Source organism: Cryptotermes secundus, unplaced genomic scaffold, assembly GCF_002891405.2.
Source record: "Cryptotermes secundus unplaced genomic scaffold, Csec_1.0 scaffold428, whole genome shotgun sequence".
NCBI lineage: Eukaryota > Metazoa > Arthropoda > Insecta > Blattodea > Kalotermitidae > Cryptotermes > Cryptotermes secundus.
This window is the reverse complement of record NW_019720711.1, coordinates 2,995,083-3,013,479: the sequence shown is the minus strand read 5'-3', so window position 1 is coordinate 3,013,479 and position 18,397 is coordinate 2,995,083. Positions and strand designations below refer to the sequence as shown.

At 40.6% G+C, this 18,397-nt stretch overlaps 1 long non-coding RNA gene across 2 annotated transcripts in view; it reads left to right on the top strand.

Annotated features, from left to right (window-relative positions):
• Nucleotides 1-18,397, top strand: part of LOC111871690 — a 327,857-nt gene that overhangs the window by 30,069 nt on the left and 279,391 nt on the right. For both annotated transcript variants that reach the window (XR_004513809.1, XR_002844085.2), the window contains exon 2: nt 582-665. This is a non-coding gene — a long non-coding RNA (uncharacterized LOC111871690). The remainder of the gene's footprint in view (nt 1-581; nt 666-18,397) is intronic.

Genomic DNA, 18,397 nt, shown 5'->3' with positions numbered 1-18,397 from the left:
TTCACAGCCTCAAGTACAGAGCTCCACTGACGGACAAATCCGGAACTTCTATTTCCTACAGTAAAGTTTCGGCCACACAGAGCGCTACGTACGCTATGTTCGCTATACGAACAGAAAAATATCTCCCTTTATTGCCAATATGACTGGCCACACAGACTTCCGTACGCTATGTATGCTAAGTTCCCTGTGTTAGCTGCGTCGCAGAGTGTACACAGCGTACGTAGCGTACGTAGCGAACATAGCGTAGCGCTCTGTGTGGCCGAACCTTAACTCTATTGCTGTGTGCATATGCTTCGCAGCGGGAACATATTTACCGATCCGTTGCCAGAAACGGGTTACATAACACCGCTGTTTATTCCCTATTGCACAGCAACGGCTGTTGTCTTGTTGACTGTTTCAATGTCTTTGCTTAGCAACGGCTCTGTACGTCACAATATATTGCATTTGTCCTGCGTGCCGTTCTTATTTCATTCTCCTTGAGTTTGTTACCAAAATAGTATCAATTAATTTCGTGAAGAGTACAAATTCTTCACTGTGTCATTTTTATCCACCCTCCTAATACTCATTTATTTCTTTCTTAGGCCCAAACACTTCCGTCAGCAACACGCTGAAATATTCTGCCTCCCACTTAATGAGAGAATTCAAGTTTCTCATCTAAAGAACAGGTAAAATTATATATTTTAGTCTTACATTTATACTAGATTCTAAAGGGTTCTGACGATGATGTGTAACTCAGAATTAAGCTCCAATCACATCTCTTTCTAAGGGACACAACACAGAAGTTGTCTCAGTCCTTGCATGAGGCCGGCAGCGGACAGTTTCCGAAAAGTTGTGTTCTCTAGGTTTAATTGAAATATAAAAGAAGACGTTAGCCGTCTCCATGTCCTGCTGCACGTGAATAATGTACAGGTCATTCTAAGCAAGAATCAGAGAATTCACTGCTTTGCAGTAAATTTCCTTCTCTCAGATTTCTGTCATCGTCTCCAGGTTGTCAAAACAATGTTCCGAATTTCTTAAATTCTTTCTCTATAGCGATATAATTTTAATTACTTTCAGTATTTAATTTTAATAAAATCAAAGATTGTTGTCTCAAAGTGTTGGCCATTTTTAACAATTTCTAATACATTAACTGAAGAAAGTTGAAAGCCTTTACATATTTCACCTCTGAAAGTATGGAAACGGATTTAAATTGATTAAATCTGAAAGTGAATTCATGTAATATACGTTGGTTCCTATCAGTCAAACGATAAATACTCGTACACTCAAGTTCTACGTAGAGTTTAGATATAACTTAATCAATACTACCACGAAAGGCGTATCATTTAAATCTGGCGAACCAGCCTAAAATACAAATATGATTAAGGCCTTGTGATTAGTTTTTCCACAGTTCTTCAGGTTCTGTTTCTGTTTTCGGGAATTCCGCCTTGTGGATGTGGGTCATGTTGAAATCATTTCGGAGGAACCTGTTGTGTGTGGCATGTTTTCCCGAAACATCTGCAACATAGTCGAATATCACTCAATCCAAATATCCGAGAGCATAATAAACATCAATACAGAAGTACAGGTGTTGACAAAAGAATGGGCACACCCATTTTAGAATGAACTCCTACAAATTTTTAAAAATTTCTAGCGGCATTTATACCGTTCTCCTCAAAGAACATCTTCAAGTTACTTTAGAGATGGAGGTTTGAATCTGTTTCTCAATCTCGTCTTCAAAACTGGCCAGAGTGTTTCAATGATGTTCAACTGTGGTGCTTGTGTTGGCCAGGGAAGATGCTGAAGTTCACCTACATGCTCTTCAAACCATGAATGAACAGTTCCAGCTGTATGAATGGGGGAATTATCGTTTTAGAAAACTGAATCTTTTTTTCGTTGTTCTTCGGAAAAACTTCTGGTTTATGAGACGCACCTGATTACCCAATCTGTCCACGCACTCCCTTACAACAATTTGGCCATGACGGGTAATATTGGGCCCAACAGAATTCTGTTCTGTTGTTGTCCAAACCATCACAAAATCTCCCACCGTGTTTCACCGTTGGAACGAGGCATTTCGAATTGTAGGCTTCCTTGGATATTCTCCAAACGTGAACTATTTCTGATATAAGGAAGAGCGTGAAGGATGACTCATCTGACCAGACCACGAAAGAGTTTCCATTTGCCTTCATGTCCAGGTTTCAAGGTCGTGACACCATCGTTTTCGCATCTGAATATTACTTTCAGTAATCAGAGGTTTAGCAACTGAAACCGTACCGTGGATATTGGATTTGTGAAACTCACGTCGGACAATTTTTGTCAAAACAGAGTCTTCAAGTTGAATGTTCAACTCTGCCGGCCTCTCACCTGTGCCACAGTAGCTCTGTGACTTTCCGAAACAACCATTCTCAATTGTCGACGATCTCTTTCTGTCAATGATGTTCGGCCACTCTTCCTTTCCGCTGACGTTGCCTTCCTATGATTCGTGTATGCCGACATAACCATAGAAACTGTCGCTTTCTATACACCCAATAATATGGCCGTTTTTATCACAGATGCTCCAGCTAAACGCACACTAAAGACCTGTCCTCTTTCAAAATCGGACAAGTCTCCCATTTTTCGATCTTTTCACAAGGACTGTCATTCAACACAATCACGGCTGTACTTACACGAGCATTACAGAGTGTAAACAAATGGAAGAACATTCAGTGTTGCCAACTGAAGTTCTTACAGTGTAGTCAACAATAATTATATTTCTCAGTTTCTTAATATTTCCCATTTTTTTTGTTCACCCCTATATTTTCTGTAGTAAATATTTATTTTTCTATGGAAATAGGCCTCTGTCATATTATGTAGTTTTGATGGTGCAGTTGCTGTCATTCGTGAAGTTCTGCACTACGATAATTTTGGAATCAGTTGTAAGCCTAATTTCAAAGAGGCCTGTTTAAATTGCTGTATGAGCATGGAGTTTGGAATCTATACGTATATGTTAAAGATTAATTAATACGCTGAATAGGATTACACGAAACAATTCGTGCAAGGGGTCAAAGAGCGCAATAAACAATTCAATTGTTGCTATCCTACTATACGAACTTCGCTATAATATGTGCTGTAACATATATTACTCTTGTTGAAATATTTAACAGACAACCAACCATTACTAGAAGAGCTTGGCTACGCTACGAAATAACACTTTTCAAGATGGCAGATTCTATCTTTCTATTTCCTTTTTCTCCCACCCCTTCCCCGCAGCGTTCCCTTGCCAACAGTAGGAGCTATAGAGCGAAGACAGAGTGGCCAGTCTAACTCGCCCACCCCCTACTACCCCCCTAGGCACGTCCCTTGACCATCTCGTCGATAACAGCCTGTGGACCGTGCCAGGGCTTTCCATTTGGCAGCGTAGCTCCCGGGGAACACCATGCACAGAGAAAAGGCTACAGACGAAATGCGCAGCCCTTCCGTTACATACACGTACCGGACCGAGACGGAGAAAAGCAGACGAGGAAAACACGAAGTGTTCCTTCAAGCATTTCTACTCCTGTCTATTTACTTTCTCTCTTCTCAAAATCTCGTTCTCTTTGTCTGTCTTTCTCTTTTAACCCTAACACCAAGTTTTCTCCCCTACTTTTACTCGCAACTAATCCTTGTTGGGGGTCCAACCCCCTCAGCTAGAGTGGTCAGTAGGCAGTCAATACTTTCATCCAACGTGTGTGCCCGTCCGGTGTCCACTAACTTTATCGACGGGCGTCGCTCACAATCCAACTATAGAGAGAGAGAGAGAAAGAAGTTTCTTTCTTAGTTCAATTCGTTCGTTGGCTTGAGGCCTACTTCACGGAAGCTGAGGATTCGCAGATGTGCCACCCTCCGGGATGAAGATGGACACAGCACAGCAAGAGGGACAGAGATAAAGAATAGAACGGCACAAGATTTTGCAGGAGACCATTACGAGCTCTAAATAATCCATGTCGATCTGGGAGCACCAGTGTGTATTGACAAAGAAGGGGACAGGCCTACTGGACACTAGTATTGTATAGGGACAGCTGTGTACTGCACGCTATAATGTAGAATAGAGAGTTGAGATCCGTGTTTCCATGACGTGACATGAAATATTTATAAATGACTCAAAATCCTGATCCCCGACAAATGTGTTTCAGCCATTCCTCACAACATTGGATTCCTTTCGACAGAACTTCCTAGATATTCCATAAACAATGACTGTTCTTTCTTTTATTTGATTCACAACACAGCGCGGCCCGAACAAATGGACAACACGAAGGAGTCCTATTCGTCAAACAACGGAACCAAGAAATGCTAGACACTCAACTTCCTTTAAAAAGAGGCAATATAAAGGACACGAACCATATTGGTACTAAATTTTAACACACTCATTTCAAACACTTGAAATTGAACTATTTTTTATTGTTAGTGGGGTGGGACCCACAAGGAAGACCAAGGGGTAGGTGGGTGGACAATATTAGAATGGATCTTAGAGAGCTAGGATGAGATGGTATTGATTGGATAGATCTGGCTCAGGATAAGGACCAGTGGAGGGTGAATACGGTAATGAACTTTCGGGTTCCATAAAATGCTGAAAAGTTCTTGAATAGCTGCAGAATTGGCGGCTCCTCCAGAAGGCCTCAGCTTAATGAGTAGGTTAATAAGTGGGGTGGGACTAAGTCCCTTGTACTGCGGCCATTTCTGGGCTATTGTACCAGCCCCAGATGATATGTGAGGGTGATTGTGGAGCAATTGGTGGAATGAAGATTGGCAGGGGAAACCGAAGTACTCGGAGAAAACCTGCCACAGCACCACTTTGTCCACCACAAATCCCACTTGACCAGACCCGGGATCGAACCCGGACCGCCGTAGTGGAAAGCGAGCGACTAACCACTTGAGCTATGGCGCGGCCAATTTAAATAAACTAACTATAATAATTTATAAATATTTTAATACATTCATGCACAACGCTGTATTTGATAAAGGCTAAGATTTTATATTCATGGCATTGTGATGATATTGTAGGTATATATTGACGTTTACCAATCACACTGTAATAGTAGTTCCCCCTTCTACTGATATATCCTTCTGAAGAGGGTCGCTCAGAGTAAAAACATGTCAAGGGTGAAAGATTAAAAAGGAGAAAGAACATTTATCTGTCACACTAGATGGAGTTGATAACCTTCTATAATGTTCACACCTTTTTCAGTCCGCGATTGGAATTGTAATGCCACGTAATTGAGACTCATGAAAAATTTTGAACAAGCTCTAATGCCGAGTCCTCGTTACTTACTTACTGACTCATGGAGCTGAGCCCTTCTGGAGGAGCCGCCAATTCTGCAGTTACTCAAGAACTTCCGAGCATTTTATTGAACCCGAAGTTTCATTACCGTGTTCACAAGAGCCTTCCACTGGTCCCCATCCTGAGCCACATCAATCCAATCCATACCACCCTATTCTACTTCTCTAAAATCCATTTGAATATATCCCATCCACGTACGCTTTTGTTTTTAGAAAACTACTCTACATAAAACAACTACCACCTCGCATTCTTTCATGTCTTACTAAGAATCTTGACAAAAATATTTCTCTGGATAGGCCTCTTCGTCTCTCTTAATCGTAAAACAGATCCAGATAATAAAATATCATTATAACATGCCTTTAAATGTGGAAAATTTTAAGTATTGGAACTTCGGAAAAAATATGAAGAGAAAACGGCGTTAGTTACGAATATTGCAGGAAAAACTCAGGAAATAAATATTTGTATTAGGTTGAAGATTTTTGGCACGCTATAGCGTAGTTGGTTGAGGCATTATGCTACAAGCCGGAAAGTCTCTGGTTCAAGTCCCGATGAGGTCACTGAATTGTTTCCATTGACCTAATCCTTCCAGCTGCACTATGGCATTGGGAACGACTTAGCCTCTAACAGAAATGAGTACCAGGAATCTTCCTGGAGGGTAAATGGCGGCCTGTGTGTAAGGCTCACATCACCGCCATCTGTTAGCCGATTGTCTAGACGATGTGGGAGCCTCGACGTCTCACAAACCTATGGGCCTCCATGGTCTGCTATAGGGATAGCTTTACTTTCTTTTTATGTTAATATAAAAATTGATCTGACACCCGAGAGAACACGTGTTCAAGATATTTGAAAATAAATTATCGAAAAGAATATTGGAAATGCACCAGATTAACATTGGAATGGGAAATATAGTACAAGGAGAAGAATAGTATGCTCTATAGTTCACACAGTACTGTTAGGTGAATGTAGAATGTTGAGGTGGACAGAGCAAGGAATAAGCACCCACACGATTAGGTTGATAGACCGAATCTAAGGACTGGAATCTTCTTACCAGTCCGAGACGTAATAATACAAGAACAGGAAAATTCACTCTTTGGCTGCGCCTCGGTTCCGTATTAAGTCCCCCTCTTGTCGCACGCAAATGCGCTGCAGACTTGGGCATCGCGGAAAGGCTAAATCACGCCGTCACATGACACAATCCGGACAGATATTGAGATGAAGTTCTCACCGCGACCTTCAAAATCTGCAGCGTGCGGTTCCATAATCCAGCAGACGGCAATCCGAACAGGCGACGATTTGAAGCATACATTGACAATTTCTCGACATCCGCGTAGGCCTATACCTTGAAACCCTGTAACTTCATTTAAAACATTTCCCCTAGCTTCATTTTAGCGAGATAAAGAAAAAATGGACTTAGGCCTATAAGTATGGACATCCTTAAAGTTAATTAAATGGTAATAATTGTAAATGTAAGTGCTGTAAGAGAAATGTAATATAAATGGGCTGACATGTAAAACGATTCAAATCAATCACGTAAATGCACGTATTCCTTGATTTTTCTTAGTTCTTTCTTCAGTTTCTCTCCCTTCTTCGCTTCCTATACTATCTCCTCTTTCTTCCTTTTCTCTTCTTCGTTCCTTCATTTCATTATTCTTCCCGTTCTTGCTAAGGATAAATCATTTTTTTTTAGTTTCTTTGGGTGGGGTAAGACTGAGTCCACTTGGTACGATAAAAAAATTGTGGCCTGTAGTCCGCAAGCGAATTATACCGACCGAGCGGCCGTCGCTTGTCGACAAAGTTAGAGCCAACTTTTGAGGATAGAGGGTGTCACGTGGTCAGCGCAACGGTTCCCCGTGGCTTTTAATTTCGGTTTTCTAGACCGGAGTAACAATTTCCTTGAAATAGCTCCTAAATAATCCTCACGAGAGTGAGTGGGCCCCGTTCCAGACCCACTATTTCTCAAAAAATGTGGTAACACCGGGAATTGAACTCGGACTTCTGGATCTGTAGCTAGGAACGCTGACCACTAGACCACAGAGGCGGTCTGCTCTCCCACTATAACCATCTTAAACAAGATCTTACTTGTTCAAATTTGGCCGTAGTGTATATGATTCTAGCAAGGACACAAGCAGTGAAATCAGTAACGAAACAGGCAAACGCAAAATAATTCTCCTTCCTGAAGATCTCCTGAAAAGCCGACGGAGATGCGAGAGAAGGAATCCTCCGCATTTCTGCGGTTAACCACGAAGACGATGAAGGGTTCAGAGAAGCCGAGGGGTTAACCAGGGTGTAGAGATACTTGTTGCAATTAGGTCTGACTGGTGGCTCCTCTCTAGGGCAGATTCAGAAGTAGCAAGCGAGTACGTAATCGTACCCTGAAAATCGATGTCTTTGCGGTGCAATAATTTCGAATATTCGATAATCAGGGATACTTTACATTGCGGGTCAGAATGTAGCAAGCAAGTACGAGGAGTCTTACTAAGAGACTGATGTTACGGAAGGCATATTCTTATTTCTTACCTTATTCATAATTACTTTTGTTCTTTCCTTTCTCTTCCTCTTACTAGTTATTCTTGCCATCTTCTTCTTCTTCTTCTTCTTCGTGCCCTCTTTTTTCTTTCCCAGTATTTTCTCTTTCTTTTCCCACCCTACTCTGTGGCAGAAACGAACACCGGCCTGCTAATGTAAACACAGAGACGCAGTTTCGTGATTCAGACTTGTGCGTTTTGCCTTGAAGAGTAATAAATAATATTGGCTAGTAAAACTTTTCACACAGAAACTTTGAATTTACGTAAATGAGCAATTATAATTGCACTTTTATGAATGAAAATACTTATGTGAAGTTCTCTTAAAACAATTACAAATTTCTGGACAAGTCCTTTATTTAATGTAATAAAATTATAAGATGTTCGTAATGAATTTGCTCTTTCGTTAATCTCGCGGGTACCGTGTGCTAATTACAGCTGCATTAGGGAAATATTTGCGAAACTTTGAGAAATGAAAGTTCTTGCAGCTGCTGCTGCTGTTGTTGAAATAATGGCCATCAGGAACAAGAGGAGGACGTATAATATGTCGCAGAGGATTGTCGAGCCTTTTCATAAGCTCGGATATATGTCACTGTCTCCCGACAGAGCGGACAATTAATTTCCAGAATATTCATCCCACTCAAATGGAGCGCCGAGAAGTCCATGGCCGCAAGAACGTTAAGTCCGGGCATCAATTTCAGCGAGTCCACCCACCAGACCGTCTAGAGACTTCAAACCTGCCACTGAGGCAGCAAAGGGGTGGCAGGATCCATGCTGAAGTGGTCAGGGAGCCGGGGCGAAACGTACGTAGTTTCTAGGTCCTGCTGCACATTAATCTGACGTTGGGGATAGAAATGAAGGAATGAAGGGTACGAGAAAGAAAGTCGTCAGAAAGGGACAAAAAAAAGAAATGAAATAAAGAAAGGTCGAGAGGATAGGAAGAAAATAAGTGAATAGAGAAGCAAAGAAAGATAGCAAGATCAGAACGAAAGAAAAAAGACGGAATTATAAAGGCCCGGGAAGAAATGAAAGCAGGAAAGTTCTGAAGAAGGAAGTATAGAAATAAAATAAATAAAAAAAAGAAGGAAGGGATTTGGAAACGGCCGAGAAGGAGGAATTAAATAAGGAAAGGAAGGAAGAAAAAAGAACAACAAGAAGAAGAAGAAAGTAAATGACAAAAGAGGCAAAGAAAGGGAGTAAATTGTGACTGTATATGCCTGGGTTTATTTCGCCATGTTGCTGCTGCAACTCTTGTCTCAGTGCAAGGCCGTGCATTCAGATCAGCTGCTGGCACAAGGAACACTTGCAAGAACAGAGCATATTGACGCCACTCCTGAAGGCTCGAAGCACAGTAAACACACTAAGTAATGTGTCGTGATAGGAAAATGAGATTAATGTTCATGTTACGTCCTGGGTTATGGCATAATGTAGTCTGGTAACTGGGTACTAATGTTTCGGAGGAAAATATTATTTCACCTTCAGGACTGAAGATTGAACCTGAAGATGGAGGAAGTATGGTTTTCCGAAACGCTAGTATCTCTCTATCAAACTATATGGCGGCACTCAGAAGGATCATAATATAAGTCTTCATCGCACTGGAAACCTAAAGTCTTACATAAGACAATAAGTTCTCTCACGACTTCACGGCGTTACATCCTAAAGAAGTGCACCCATCACAGTAACCAGAATGAGGACTCGAGATCCAAAATTGCACAGAACAAACTCATATCGTGACTTCATTTATTTCTGTTTCTTCCACACTTTCCATTTACTTCTTACTCTTTTTACATTATGTTCTCACCTCCAAATAGTGCCGAGGTCAAGAAAATGTTGATCTATACATCACTCCCCCATACGCCTTCATGGCATAATGCTTAATTAGTTAAGCACAGGGAGCAACTTTACGTTTTACTTTTCTTCTTCCAATATTTCTCTTTCTTATTATTTTTTTTATTGCTAGTGGGGTGGGACTAAGTCCCTTGTACTGCGGACACTTTTGGCCTATTGTACCAGCCCCAGATGATAGGTGAGGGTAATTGTGGAGCAATTGGTGGAATGAAGATTGGCAGGGGAAACCGAAGTACTCTGAGAAAACCTGCCCCAGCGCAACTCTGTCCACCACAAATCCCACTTGACCAGACCCAGGATCGAACCCGGGCCGCCGCGGTGGGAAGCCAGCGACTAACAGCTTGAGCTATGGCGCGCCCTGTTTCCCTATCTTACTTTGCATGCTTTTCTTCACTCATCTTTCCTTTACTTTGTTTTCTTTCTCCTACAATTTGCCTTCCCCAGAATAATACGACACGAAACACTGCATCCAGGCAGTCTAAGTTTAATGTATATCATATCATATTCTAATCTCCACTTCTCTTCTGATTTCGCTTTGTGAGGGCACAGAAGGGGGGGATATGGGAAGATGGCAGCATAAAGCATTGTTTTGACGTTCTTTTGATGTCATATTGAGTGGCCTCTCCTTTTAGTAAACTATGTGTGATGTTATAATGGCCCCTTGGATCCATATGTTTTGGCACGCGGACCGCTGTGGGCTAGCGATCTGTTATTATAAACACAGCATGTCTGCGCTGCTTCCTGCAGCCGCCTCTTAGGATAAATATTGTGTGAAGTGGCAATCTTGCTATATTATGTGCAAGACAGGCACACGTTAAAAGATCACTGACAGGTTTAGACATTTAGCAGCCACGGGGCAGCACTGTACGTCAAAACCGTCCTGTTCTTTTATTTTTTAATAAAAACATTTAGAGAGTACTAATAATCATTTTCTTTTTGCCACGAGCTATTAGCAGCACTTTTCTGTTCCTTCATTCCTTCGTAAACTAATGCTAATTCCAAATAATAGTCCTTCTATTGTTTTAGTATGTGGGTGAAAAGTTCATATGTAAATAAACATATACAGAGGAGTCAATATTAGATCTTCTAGTCTGAATATATTGAGATTCTTATTGCTCTGGACCGGTCACGCAACCCCGACCTTAGGATGTTAATATCTTCCTTAAGGACAATTGGACTCCATTTCGTTGAAAATTTGGCAGTAATTTACTGACACTAAATACACGACTCGACCACAGAAACCCAGCTAAGAACGCCAGAACCATCTCTTCAGAACCACGCACTACCTTGTTATTACTCGTGGTCTGAAAGTGGACCTTAGGGTTCATTAGACACTAAAAAAAAAAATAGAACTGTTTACATAGGTCGATGTTGAATTAAAATATTGAATTTTTGTGCTGTGTGGAGCTGCACAGTGTTTCCTATATTTCGGAGGTAAATACTGCCTCCATCTGCAGGTTAAAGTTGAGTAGGACGGATAAGTGTTCATAAATATGTGTATTTATACATATTGTGGCATATTTGCTCAAATGAGGAACTGTGGATTTAGAGAAACAGCCGTTGAGAGCGAACGGCTGTGAAATAACATTCGTCCCTAAGTAAAGGAGGCGAAACAGACAATGGAACGTTGCTAGGCAACAGATTCTTAATCAGCAAGAATAGACAGCCGTTGCTAGTGAATATTTCAGTGAACACATTCCCGCGGAAACGGTTGGCATGCGAGAATGAACGGTGTTGTATGATCGGCCCGTGCCGAGGAGTTATAAGGAAGACAATTGAGGCAACCAAGTCATTTCTGTACAGAAGTCTGTGAAGAAAGAGTCAGTTGGAAGGGAACAGCCATTCAAATATGACTTGAGCGCGGAAGCTGAAGAATCTCCACTGTTAGAAGCCTTAACCAAGAAACGACTGTTTAAGACACAGCAGGCCGGAAAGGAGTTAGTGGCGATTTGTAAAGTGTTCAGAATAGCGACAGCGCTATAATTGCTTGTAGTTCCGAGTTGTGTGTGTGAGTAGTTAATAAAGACAAGATTCATTTCAAAACCCGTCGAGAGTCACATGCATACACGTGACAATAAACAATCTGTACCCAACCTAACATATGACCTAGCAGACCTTAAGTTTGTTATATTTTAGCGTCCTGTTGCGCTCATTTAAGGTCATGATTTATTTAAACCGTCTTGCAGTGCATACGCTCATTTATCTCCTTCTCTCCCTCGCACTACATGTTTCGGCATAATAATGCCATCTTCAGGTGCTTACTTATCCACTCCAAACTAGTTCATTGCATGCCTTGTTCTCATATTAAAATAACTAAAATATATATCTATTATATATATTGTCAAACGTTAAAAATATTATTATATTATTATATATTATTATATATCCTGAACAATTTTAATATTTTTAACGTTTGACAATGTATATGATAGATACATATTTTAGTTATTTTAATATGAGAACAAGGCATGCAATGAACTAGTTTGGAGTGGATAAGTAAGCACCTGAAGATGGCATTGTTATGCTGAAACATGTAGTGCGAGGGAGAGAAGGAGATAAATGAGTGTATGCACTGCAAGACGGTTTAAATAAATCATGACCTTAAGTTTATTCACTAAATATTATGGCATTTTATTTATTAATTCACATATTTAATCGCATTTGATTGAATTCGTTTATATGACAGCAAATAGGTTAGCTTGTCGCAGAATCTCTTCCAGCCATTGGATTACTTCGGCCACAGGACCTTAATTCTGTTTGTTTTTCAAGCCGTTTTGCTGTTTCTTTAGTACAATAGAAAATAAAACTTGTTCATATCCTGGCTTCTCCACCTCGTTTTGATAGGTGAGGAACAATTGATAAATATGGCCGTGTATTCGGTAACCGTGTGGAATATTTGCAGGTGGCTATTTTATCTCCACGCCCATTGATTCGAAAGCCGTTATTGAGTTTTACTCAAGTGTATATATTCTGTAGTTATTTGTTCGCTTGTATCTCCTTTAAACAGCTCTCGTAATAACGCCGTCAAGTGGCGCTTCTATCGGCGTTCCTTTCTAACTCGTTCCAACTGGCAAAGAGCGGAAATATAACTAGGCGTTTTATACGTATATGTGTATTACTTGCTTACTCATGGAGCTGAGCCCTCCTGGAGGAGCCGCCAATTCTGCAGCTACTCAAGAATTTCCCAGCATTTTATGGAACCCGAAAGTTCACCGTGTTCACAAGAGCCCTCCACTGGTCCCTATCCTGAGCCAGAACTCTCCAATCCATACCATCCCATCCTATCTCTCTAAGATCCATTTTAACATAGTCCACCCACCTACGCCTTGGTCTTCCCAGTGGTCTCCTTCCTTCTGGCTTTCCCACCAATATCCTATACGCATTCCTCGTCTCCCCCATTCGTGCTATATGCACTGCCCACCGCAACCTTCTTGACTTGATCGCTCTAATTATACTTGGAGAAGGGTACAAGTTATGAAGCTCCTCATTACGCAGTTTTCTCCAACCTCCTGTCACTTCATCTCTCTTCGGTCCAAATATTCTCCTCAACACCCTGCTCTCAAATACACTCAGTCTATGTTCCTCCCTTAATGTCAAAAACAAATTTCACACCTATACAGAACCACAAGCAAAATTATAGTTTTGTATAACTTAATTTTTATGTTCTTGGACAGCAGACGAGAAGACAAAAGGTTCTGGACTGAATAGTAGCAAGCATTACCCGAGTTCAATCTCCTCTTAATTTCCTCCTGAATCAGGTTTCGATCTGTTATCGTTGCTCCTAAATATCTGAATTGTGACTCACTTTCAAAACATCTGTTTCCTATTTTTATGTCACGATTTTGCCCTGCATTTTGGTGACAAGACAGTAACATATACTTAGTTTTCTCTGTGTTTACTTCTAGACCAACCACTTTACTTTTATCAATTAAAGTTTGTGTGTTTTTCTTTATGATATCTACATTATCACCCAGTAGATTCACATCATCGGCATAGACCAACAGCTGATGTGTCCCGTTTAATTTCAGTCCCAGCTGGTTTCCCTGGACCCTCCTAACGGCATACTATAAAGCAAAGTTGAAAAGTAGTGACGATAAAGCAACTCTTTGTTTTAGACCATTCTGGATAGGAAATTTATCAGACAACTGTTTACCTACACGGATTTTACTATACGTTTCGTTTAAACACATTATAATCAGCCTAATATTTTTCATGGGTATCCCAAACTCTATCAGAATATTGTAAAATACTTCCCTCATAAACGAATCACAGGCTTTCTTGAAGTCTATGAATAGCTGATGTACTGTCTCATCGTACTCCCATTTTTTCTCCAATATCTGACGAGTGCAAAAGATCTGATCTGTAGTTGATCTGCTACGACGAAACCCACACTGATGATCCCCAATAATTTCATCTATATATGGACTTAACCTTGAGGAAGAATACTGAATAAAATTTTGTATGAAGTTGATAGCAATCATATCCTCAGATATTTACTACAGTCAGTTTTATCTCCCTTCTTGTGAACTGGCACAATAGACTCCTTCCAAAAATCAGGAAATTTTTCCTTATGACAAATATAAGTAATTCGATTGTGGATCTTAGAACGTAATATTTCGCCTCCTGCTTGAACAAGTTCTGCCTAAATTTGATCACTACCTGGTGATTTATACCGTTTAAATTTTGCAATGGCACTCTTAACATCAAATGGGTTAGTATCAGGTATTAACGGCTCAGCTATGTGCATTTCTGTCTGCCTAACAGCACTGGCCCTATGTACATTCAGTAACTGAGAGAAGTAGTTCCTCCACTTATTCAAAATGTTGTGGGAATCTGCAAGCAGATCACCGTTCTCATCCTTCACTAAGTTACTGCTAGGTTGGTAAACCTTCTTAAAATCATTTATTCCTCTATACAGGTCTGTAATATTCTTGTTCTTACTGTTCATTGCAAGCTCATCAATTCTGTCTTTCAGATATTCCTTCTTTTTGTTCCTGAAATGCCTGCTGGTTTCGCGTCTTATATTGTTCAGATTATCCCTATTTAACTCGCTTGGATCCTGTAACCATTGAAATTTGGCTTTTATTTTCTTTGGTTTAATAATTTTGAACATTCTTCATCGAACCATGACTTATGCTTCTTCAGTTCATAACAACCTAGACTTTCCTTGGCAGAAATTTTGATATTCTCTCTAATAGTTTCCCAAGTTTTATTAATATCCACCTCAGTGTCCAAGTTTCCCAAAGCTGCGAACCTATTTGAGATATCAACACAATACTGCTCTTTACCCTCTACCTCATTTACTTTCTTGAGATTGAACATCTCCATATGAACTCTGTTTGTTGTTTGTTTGCTCACTGCTAGTCTTTCCCTAACCTTTGCCACCACTAGGTGGTGGTCAGTATCACAATCTGCTGCCCTGAATGATCGGGCATACTTGAATGCCGTCTCCTATCTATCAAAATTTTGTCTATTTGATTGTGTATCTTCCCATCAGGAGATGTCCAAATAAATTTGTGGATGTTACGATGTGATAAGAGAATTGCATCAGCAGTTAAAACGTCAGAGTTCGTTAATGATGGGATATCATATATAATACTAAAACGTCGCTGGAGTAATATCATCGTTATGAATGTTCACACCCCAACAGAAGATAAAATTGATGACATAAGGAATATGAAGAATATGAAGAACTAGAACATGTATTTGATAAATTCCCGAAGTACTCTATGAAAATTTTGTTAGGAGATTTCAATGCCAAAGTAGGGAGGGAAGACATTTTCAAACCAACGATTGGGAATGAGAGTTGCATGAAATTAGTAATGATAATGGAGTTAGAGTTGTAAACTTTGCTACATCAGAACCTTTAATATGTATATACTATACACACACACACACACACACAGCTACTGAGCTCCAACCGTCACTCTGAGAGGCAAATGCAGAACGAGGACTACGATAAAGCAGAGTGTTTAGCAGAACAGACTGCAGGAATCTAACAGAACGCAATATGTGTATAACTACCTAGGGGCATCATGGTCTAGTCTTTCCTGCTCGCTCTGTAAAGGAAGGCGAGACAAATGAGTCTTGTAGCACATGCTATGAATACTGGTAGCGCATACAGAATTTAGGTAAGCAAAATTCGAGAGAAAAGGCTTCGTTGAACACTTAGACACAGATGTCGGGAGAATATATTGTAGCGTGTTTTGTGGGTCACGCTACAAATAACTTCGCGCCGGTCTCGAATTCTGTAGAACCTTTATTGTTCTTCACGCTTACACAATCACGAGTACAACAACTATTCACTGTGACACCTCAACTGTTTTCTGCGGCGGATGTTCCACGACACTCTACTCCGAAGGCTTGATAACAGCTGATTTCTTAGCTGGCTATTCCGAGACTGAAGACTTCTCGTCGAAGCTGGGCTTTTATAACTTTGGCCGCTGCTAGGCAAATAAATCCTCTGTTATTGCAGTGGAAACGTTGCTTTGTCGGTTCCGCGTCTCCTACGCAATGACCCACTGTTATCGCGTTTTCTCTGTGGGAACGCTTCGCGTATTCGTCGTAACCGTGGAGATTCGATGTTCTCTACACAACGGCTCACTGTTGGGATTACAGTGCCGCTATTGTTACTTCCTATGCAACGGTCTGTTCTAGCGTTTCCATGGAAGTTACTCTTCTGGATTGCAAACACGTTACATTGCTCCCTTCTAAAGGTTGTTCGTCCCGAACAGCCTAAAGGTTCCCCCTCGGTTTCGATTCCGCGGTGTTCTGCTTGCAACGTCTGCATTCGGCCTACCAATGTAGCGTGTCTTTAAGAAACGGAATGTGAGGCTGTGTCCTGCATTCATCTCACTCAGAATAATGCCCAGTGCAGGGTCTTGTGAACAAGGTAGAGAATCTCTGGCTTCCGTAAAGCACAAAATTCCGTACTAGCCCGTATAGCTACTAGTTTTGAAGGAACACACTGCAATATTGTGTCAGTTAGCTAGTTACTGCAAATGGTACAGTTCAGTATTGTGCCTGGAGGAGAATAGATAATGTGGAGGAACAATTAAAAGCATTATATCTTTTTAATTTCCTTTGATCACCTCTAATCTAGAATATATATCTATTTCCTTCTTCTTACGTGACCCTTGACTGTGGTTATTTGAAAATTATATCGAGAGAGGCTCTCCCGTTGACTGTCACGAGTTCAATATTTTGTGAAGTGTGCATCAAATTTCTACCTCTCTTCTGCTATTTACGTGATGCTCGTCTGATTAAAATTAATTTTATGTACCTGTAAGACAGAGACGTTACAGGGGAAAGAAATGCGTTTAATAATTGTACCCCCACAGAGGGAATTGACCCCGTCTTGTTTCCTGTATTTTTTTGTGAAATAGTTGAGCGGATGTTAGTGATCTGAATACAAATGTTAAATAGTTTCTTCTGTGCACTTTGCGGCTTAAGTCCGCAGATTCTGTATAAAAAACTACAAATGTGATATTTTTATCACGAAATAAACTATATTCTGCTAAGAACAAAGTAACATTTCGGACTCTCCTATGCTTGAACACGGGGATGTTTATGAAAAATTTAAAGCAACTGGAAATATTATATTTTAGAATCACATTTTATGTGTATCCAATGTAGGAATACCAGATAACCAATGCAGGTTTATGTAAACAAGTAAAATATGTGATGATGACTCAGCCGGAACAAGTTGTAAAGAAGAAGATTGTATGATGTATCCACATTTTTATTCTGGTGTCGGAAAAAAAAGTAAAGTGAATCTATCCGTGTAACAGGCCGTGAAGGCCCATAGGGTTTTGAGACGTTGAGGGTCCCACACTATCTAGACAATCGGCTCAAAAATGGCAGTAAGGTTGTCAGCCTTACGCGCCGGCCACGCTTTACTCCCCAGGGAAAGTTATTTAATTAATTCCTGGTACTCATTTCTGTTAGCGGCTGAGTCGACCACAGGACCGTAGTGCGGCTGGAAGGATTAGGCCAATTGAAAAAATCCAATGACCTCATCGGGACTTGAACCCGCGACCTTCCAGCTTGTAGCATAGTGCCTTAACCAACTACACTACTGCGTGCCCACTTGTGGTGTCGGAACAAAATAAAAAAAAATAAAATATCTCTCCAAACAACACAAAATTTGCTATATAACTTTTCAGAGAATCGTCTTTCTGTCATAAATATAATTCCAGATTCTTCGGCAGAAACTCGACGGTTCCTGTATATAAGCACGTGACACTACAGCTTTATTAGAATAATATTAAAATGAAACTAATACTTGCTGTTAAGTGTAGGTGTGAAACACAACGACGAGAACACAGCCAATTATTACAGCGTTATTGGAACTGACGGTCTTTGGATAAACCATCTCCTTGCTAAGTATTTAGAGTTCGAGGTCAGTTGCATCCCATTTAAAATTTCAGGCCCCCCTGTCGGCCATCATCTTCCTGGTCATTCATATATTATCCCCGGGATAAAATGGAATCTGTGACATTTTATTTCTTCCACCTTAACTGTGTTTTACTACATTCTCCATTGCCAGGCGGGCAAAGGCCATGATGTTCCAATGCCAGTCATGGAGACATGAATGAATGTATGTGAATGTACATGGGGTGGGCCTTATTGGCTCTTGCACCGCGACCACACCATTGAGATATAAGCTATAATAGGAATGGGATAACAGACTCAACTTAAGAAATGCGTCAGTTGCAAGGAATCATGTAAGACTGACAACAGAGTCATTGCCAAG